Source organism: Triticum dicoccoides, chromosome 4B, assembly GCF_002162155.2.
Source record: "Triticum dicoccoides isolate Atlit2015 ecotype Zavitan chromosome 4B, WEW_v2.0, whole genome shotgun sequence".
Classification (NCBI taxonomy): Eukaryota; Viridiplantae; Streptophyta; class Magnoliopsida; order Poales; family Poaceae; genus Triticum; species Triticum dicoccoides.
In genome coordinates, this window is record NC_041387.1 from 309,573,393 (window position 1) to 309,581,138 (window position 7,746).

Sequence of the window (7,746 nt, forward strand, 5' to 3'; positions counted from 1 at the left end):
CTGCCGGAGTTCTGCTGCATCCACCACCACGCCGTCGTGCTGCTGGATCATCATCAACCTCTCCTTCCCCCTTGCTGGATCAAGACGGAGGAGACGTCACGCTGACCGTACGTGTGTTGAATGCGGAGGTGCCATCCGTTAGGCGCTAGGATCTCCGGTGATAGGATCACGACGAGAACGACTACTTCAACCCCGTTCTTTTGAACGCTTCCACTCGCGATCTACAAAGTGGTATGTAGATGCATATCCCCTTTCACTTGTTGCTTAGATGAACTCATAGATGGATCTTGGTGAAACCATAGGAAAATTTTTATTTTCTGCAACGTTCCCCAACAGTGGCATCATGAGCTAGGTCTATGCGTAGTTCTCTATTGCACGAGTAGAACACAATTTTGTTGTGGGCGTAGATCTTGTCAACTTTCTTGCCGCTACTAGTTTTTTCTTGCTTCAGCAGTATTGTGGGATGAAGCGGCCCGGAACGACCTTACACGTATGCTTACGTGAGACAGGTTCCATCGACTGACATGCACTAGTTGCATAAGGTGGCTAGCGGGTGTTTGTCTCTCCTATTTTAGTTGGAGCGGATTAGATGAAAAGGGTCCTTATGAAGGGTAAATAGAAGTTGACAAAATCACATTGTGGTTATTCATAGGTAAGAAAACGTTCTTGCTAGAACCCAATTGCAGCCACGTAAAAGATGCAACAACAATTAGAGGACGTCTAACTTGTTTTTGCAGCAATTGTCATGTGATGTGATATGGCCAGAACTTGTGATGAATGATGAATGATATATTGTGATGTATGAGATCATGTTCTTGTAATAGGAATCACGACTTGCATGTCGATGAGTATGACAACCAGCAGGAGCCATAGGAGTTGTCTTTATTTTTTGTATGACCTGCGTGTCATTGAAGAACTCCATGTAAATTACTTTACTTTATTGCTAAACGCGTTAGCCATAGAAGTAGAAGTAGTCGTTGGCGTGACAACTTCATGAAGACACAATGATGGAGATCATGATGATGGAGGTCATGGTGCCATGCCGGTGACGAAGATGATCATGGAACCCCGAAGATGGAGATCGAAGGAGCTATATGATATTGGCCATATCATGTCACTACTATATAATTGCATGTGATGTTTATTATGTTTTATGCATCTTGTTTACTTAGAACGGCGGTAGTAAATAAGATGATCCCTTATAATAATTTCAAGAAAGTGTTCCCCCTAACTGTGCACCGTTGCTAAAGTTCGTCGTTTCAAAGAACCACGTGATGATCGGGTGTGATAGATCCTTACGTTCACATACAACGGGTGTAAGATAGATTTACACATGCAGAACACTTAGGGTTAACTTGACGACCCTAGCATGTACAGACATGGACTCGGAACACAGAGACCGAAAGGTCGAACATGAGTCGTATGGAAGATACGATCAACATGGAGATGTTCACCGATGATGACTAGTCCGTCTCACGTGATGATCGGACACGGCCTAGTCGACTCGGATCGTGTAACACTTAGATGACTAGAGGGATGTCTAATCTGAGTGGGATTTCATTAAATAATTTGATTATATGAACTTAATTATCATGAACTTAGTCTAAAACTTTTGCAAAAATATGTCTTGTAGATCAAATGGCCAACGCTCATGTCAACATGAACTTCAACGCGTTCCTAGAGAAAACCAAGCTGAAAGATGATGGCAGCAACTATTCGGACTGGGTCCGGAACCTGAGGATCATCCTCATAGCAGCCAAGAAAGCATATGTCCTAGATGAACCGCTAGGTGAAGCACCCATCCCAGAGAACCAAGACGTTATGAATGCTTGGCAGTCACGTGATGATGATTACTCCCTCGTTCAGTGCGGCATGCTTTACAGCTTAGAACCGGGACTCCAAAAGCGTTTTGAGAAATACGAAGCATATGCGATGTTCGAGGAGCTGAAAATGGTTTTCCAAGCTCATGCCCGGGTCGAGAGATATGAAGTCTCCGACAAGTTCTATAGTTGTAAGATGGAGGAAAACAGTTCTGTCAGTGAGCACATACTCAAAATGTTTGGGTTGCACAACCGCCTGTCCCAGCTGGAGATCAACCTCCCGGACGAGGCGGTCATTGACAGAATCCTTCAGTCGCTCCCACCGAGCTACAAGAGCTTTGTGTTGAACTACAATATGCAGGGGATGGTGAAGACCATTCCTGAAGTATTTTCAATGCTGAAGTCAGCAGAGGTTGAAATCAAGAAAGAACATCAAGTGTTGATGGTCAATAAGACCACTAAGTTCAAGAAGGGCAAGGGTAAGAAGAACTTCAAGAAGGACGGCAAAGATGTTTCCGCGCCCGGTAAGCCAGTTGCCGGGAAGAAGTCAAAGAATGGACCCAAGCCTGAGACTGAGTGCTTTTATTGCAAAGGGAAGGGTCACTGGAAGCGGAACTGCCCCAAATACTTAGCGGACAAGAAGGCCGGCAACACTAAAGGTATATTTGATATACATGTAATTGATGTGTACCTTACAAGTACTCGTAGTAACTCCTGGGTATTTGATACCGGTGTCGTTGCTCACATTTATAACTCACAGCAGGAGCTGTGGAATAAGCGGAGACTGGCGAAGGACGAGGTGACGATGCGCGTCGGGAATGGTTCCAAGGTCGATGTGATCGCCGTCGGCACGCTACCTCTACATTTACCTACGGGATTAGTTTTAAACCTCAATAATTGTTATTTAGTGCCAAGTTTGAGCATGAACATTGTATCTGGATCTCATTTGATACGAGATGGCTACTCATTTAAATCCGAGAATAATGGTTGTTCTATTTATATGAGAGATATGTTTTATGGTCATGCCCCGATGGTCAATGGTTTATTCTTAATGAATCTCGAACGTAATATTACACATATTCATAGCGTGAATACCAAAAGATGTAAAGTTGATAACGATAGTCCCACATACTTGTGGCACTGCCGCCTTGGTCACATTGGTGTCAAGCGCATGAAGAAGCTCCATGCTGATGGACTTTTAGAGTCTCTCGATTATGAATCATTTGACACATGCGAACCATGCCTCATGGGCAAAATGACCAAGACTCTGTTCTCCGGAACAATGGAGCGAGCAACCAACTTGTTGGAAATCATACATACCGATGTGTGCAGTCCAATGAGCGTTGAGGCTCGCGGAGGATATCCTTATGTTCTCACTCTCACTGATGACTTGAGTAGATATGGGTATGTCTACTTGATGAAACACAAGTCTGAGACCTTTGAAAAGTTCAAGGAATTTCAGAATGAAGTAGAGAATCAACGTGACCGAAAGATAAAATTCTTACGATCGGATCGTGGAGGAGAATATTTAAGTCACGAATTTGGTACACACTTAAGAAAATGTGGAATCATTTCACAACTCACGCCGCCTGGAACACCTCAGTGTAACGGTGTGTCCGAACGTCGTAATTGCACTCTATTGGATATGGTGCGACCTATGATGTCTCTTACCGATTTACCGCTATCATTTTGGGGATACGCTCTAGAGACAGCTACATTCACTTTAAATAGGGCACCGTCTAAATCCGTTGAGATGACACCGTATGAATTATGGTTTGGGAAGAAACCTAAGCTGTCGTTTCTAAAAGTTTGGGGATGCGATGCTTATGTCAAGAAACTTCAACCTGAAAAGCTCGAACCCAAGTCGGAAAAATGCATCTTCATAGGATACCCTAAGGAAACCATTGGGTATACCTTCTACTTAAGATCCGAGGGCAAGATCTTTGTTGCCAAGAACGGATCCTTTCTAGAAAAAGAGTTTCTCTCGAAAGGAGTAAGTGGGGGGAAAGTAAAACTCGATGAAGTACTACCTCTTGAACCGGAAAGTAGTGCAGCTCAGGAAAACGTTCCTGTGGTGCCTACACCGATTGGAGAGGAAATTAATGATGATGATCAAGGTACTTCTGATCAAGTTGCTACTGAACTTCGTAGGTCCACAAGGACACGTTCCACACCAGAGTGGTATGGAAACCCTGTCCTGGAAATCATGTTGTTAGACAACGGTGAACCTTCAAACTATGAAGAAGCAATGGCGGGCCCAGATTCCAACAAATGGCTAGAAGCCATGCAATCCGAGATAGAATCCATGTATGAAAACAAATTATGGACTTTGATAGACTTGCCCGATGATCGGCGAGCGATAGAAAACAAATGGATCTTTAAGAAGAAGACGGACGCGGATGGTAATATTACCATCTATAAAGCTCGACTTGTCTCTAAGGGTTATCGACAAGTTCAAGGGGTTGACTATGATGAGACTTTCTCTCCCGTAGCGAAGCTGAAGTCCGTCCGAATCATGTTAGCAATTGCCGCATACTATGATTATGAGATATGGCAGATGGACGTCAAAACGGCATTCCTTAACGGTTATCTTAAGGAAGAGTTGTATATGATGCAGCCGGAAGGTTTTGTCGATCCTAAGAATGCTAACAAAGTATGCAAGCTCCAGCGATCCATTTATGGGCTGGTGCAAGCATCTCGGAGTTGGAACATTCGCTTTGATGAGATGATCAAAGCGTTTGGGTTTATGCAGACTTATGGAGAAGCCTACGTTTACAAGAAAGTGAGTGGGAGCTCTGTAGCATTTCTCAAATTATATGTAGATGACATACTTTTGATGGGAAATGACATAGAATTCCTGGACAGCATTAAGGCCTACTTGAATAAGTGTTTTTCAATGAAGGACCTTGGAGAAGCTGCTTACATATTAGGCATCAAGATCTATAGGGATAGATCGAGACGCCTCATAGGTCTTTCACAAAGCACATACCTTGATAAGATTTTGAAGAAGTTCAAAATGGATCAGTCCAAGAAAGGGTTCTTGCCTGTATTGCAAGGTGTGAGATTGAGCTCGGCTCAATGCCCGACCACGGCAAAAGATAAAGAAGAGATGAGCGTCATCCCCTATGCCTCAGCCATAGGATCTATTATGTATGCCATGATGTGTACCAGACCTGATGTAAACCTTGCCGTAAGTTTGGTAGGAAGGTACCAAAGTAATCCCAGCAAGGAACACTGGACAGCGGTCAAGAATATCCTAAAGTACCTGAAAAGGACAAAGGACATGTTTCTCGTTTATGAGGTGACGAAGAGCTCGTCGTAAAGGGTTACGTCGATGCTAGCTTCGACACAGATCTGGATGACTCTAAGTCACAAACCGGATACGTGTATATGTTGAATGGTGGAGCAGTAAGCTGGTGCAGCTGCAAGCAGAGCGTCGTGGCGGGGTCTACATGTGAAGCGGAGTACATGGCAGCCTCGGAGGCAGCGCATGAAGCAATTTGGTGAATGAGTTCATCACCGACCTAGGAGTCATACCCAAGGCGTCGGGGCCGATCAAACTCTTCTGTGACAACACTGGAGCTATTGCCCTTGCCAAGGAGCCCAGGTTTCACAAGAAGACCAGGCACATCAAGCGTCGCTTCAACTCCATCCGTGAAAATGTTCAAGATGGAGACATAGATATTTGCAAAGTACATACGGATCTGAATGTCGCAGATCCGTTGACTAAACCTCTCTCGGGAGCAAAACATAATCAACACCAGAACTCTATGGGTGTTCGATTCATCACAGTGTAACTAGATTATTGACTCTAGTGCAAGTGGGAGACTGTTGGAAATATGCCCTAGAGGCAATAATAAAAGGATTATTATTATATTCACTTGTTCATGATAATTGTCTTTTATTCATGCTATAATTGTATTATCCAGAAATCGTAATACACGTGTGAATACATAGACCACAATACGTCCCTTGTAAGCCTCTAGTTGACTAGCTCGTTGGTCAACAGATAGTCATGGTTTCCTGACTATGGACATTAGATGTCGTTGGCAACGGGATCACATCATTAGGAGAATGATGTGATGGACAAGACCCAATCCTAAGCATAGCACAAGATCGTGTAGTTCGTTTTGCTGGAGCTTTTCCAATGTCAAGTATCTCTTCCTTAGACCATGAGATCGTGTAACTCCCGGACACCGTAGGAGTGCTTTGGGTGTACCAACCGTCACAACGTAACTGGGTGACTATAAAGGTGCATTACAGGTATCTCCAAAAGTGTCTGTTGGGTTGACACGGATCGAGACTGGGATTTGTCACTCCGTATTACGGAGAGGTATCACTGGGCCCACTCGGTAGTGCATCATCATAATGAGCTCAAAGTGACCAAGTGTCTGGTCACGGGATCATGCATTATGGTACGAGTAAAGTGACTTGCCGGTAACGAGACTGAATGAGGTATTGGGATGCCGACGATCGAGTCTCGGTCAAGTAACATACCGTCTGACAAAGGGAATAGTATACGGGGTTGCTTGAACCCTCGGCATCATGGTTCATCCGATGAGATCATCGAGGAGTATGTGGGAGCCAACATGGGTATCCAGATTCCTCTGTTGGTTATTGACCGAAGAGCCGTCTCGGTCATGTCTGCATGTTTCCCAAACCCATAGGGTCTACACACTTAAGGTTCGGTGACGCTAGGGTTGTATGAATATGAGTATGCAGCAAACCGAATGTTGTTCGGAGTCCCGGATGAGATCCCGGACGTCACGAGGAGTTCCGGAATGGTCCGGAGGTAAAGAAAACTATATAGGAAGTGCTGTTTCGGCCATCGGGAAAGTTTCGGGGTCACCCGGTATTGTACCGGGACCACCGGAAGGGTCCCGGGGGTCCACCGGGTGGGGCCACCTATCTCGGAGGGCCCCGTGGGCTGAAGTGGGAGGGGAACCAGCCCCTAGTGGGCTGGTGGGCCCCCTTGCCCCCCTGCGCCTAGGGTTGGAAACCCTAGGTGCGGGGGGCGCACCACTTGCCTTGGGGGGCACTCCACCCCCCTGGCCGCCGCCCCCTTTGGAGATTGAATCTCCCAGGGCCGGCGCCCCCCCTGGGGGCCTATATAAAGGAGGGCAAGGGGAGGGCAGCCGCACCCAAGTCTTGGCGCCTCCCTCCCCCTGCTACACCTCGTCCTCCTCCCGCAGCAGCTTGGCGAAGCCCTGCCGGAGTTCTGCTGCATCCACCACCACGCCGTCGTGCTACTGGATCATCATCAACCTCTCCTTCCCCCTTGCTGGATCAAGACGGAGGAGACGTCACGCTGACCGTACGTGTGTTGAACGCGGAGGTGCCGTCCGTTTGGCGCTAGGATCTCCGGTGATAGGATCACGACGAGAACGACTACTTGAACCCCGTTCTTTTGAACGCTTCCACTCGCGATCTACAAAGTGGTATGTAGATGCATCTCCCCTTTCACTCGTTGCTTAGATGAACTCATAGATGGATCTTGGTGAAACCGTAGGAAAAAAATTATTTTCTGCAACGTTCCCCAACAAATTGATCTACCGATCTAGTTAGGTTTGCTTACCAAATACATGGTTCCCCTTCATCATCCACGCATGTGTCCTGACAGATCTATCACGCACAGGCACACACAAAAACACATCCCCACTCTTATTGATAATATTGCAGTTCTACCCTCAGTTTATCTAGTAGGCCTCTCCCACCATCTTCGAGAAGCAACTCCATTACCCATCCAGCACTCTACCCTTCTCCCTCCCTCTCTCTCTCTCCTCTCCTCTCCTCTCTCTCGCTCTCTCTTTCTCTCTCTATGTGCCATCCTGTTTCCCGTCCTTCAGTTATGTATGGATGTCGACCGATCTCCCTCAAGACATAGATGGGTCTCTCCTTCTAAACACATATACGAGTCGTTCTACCT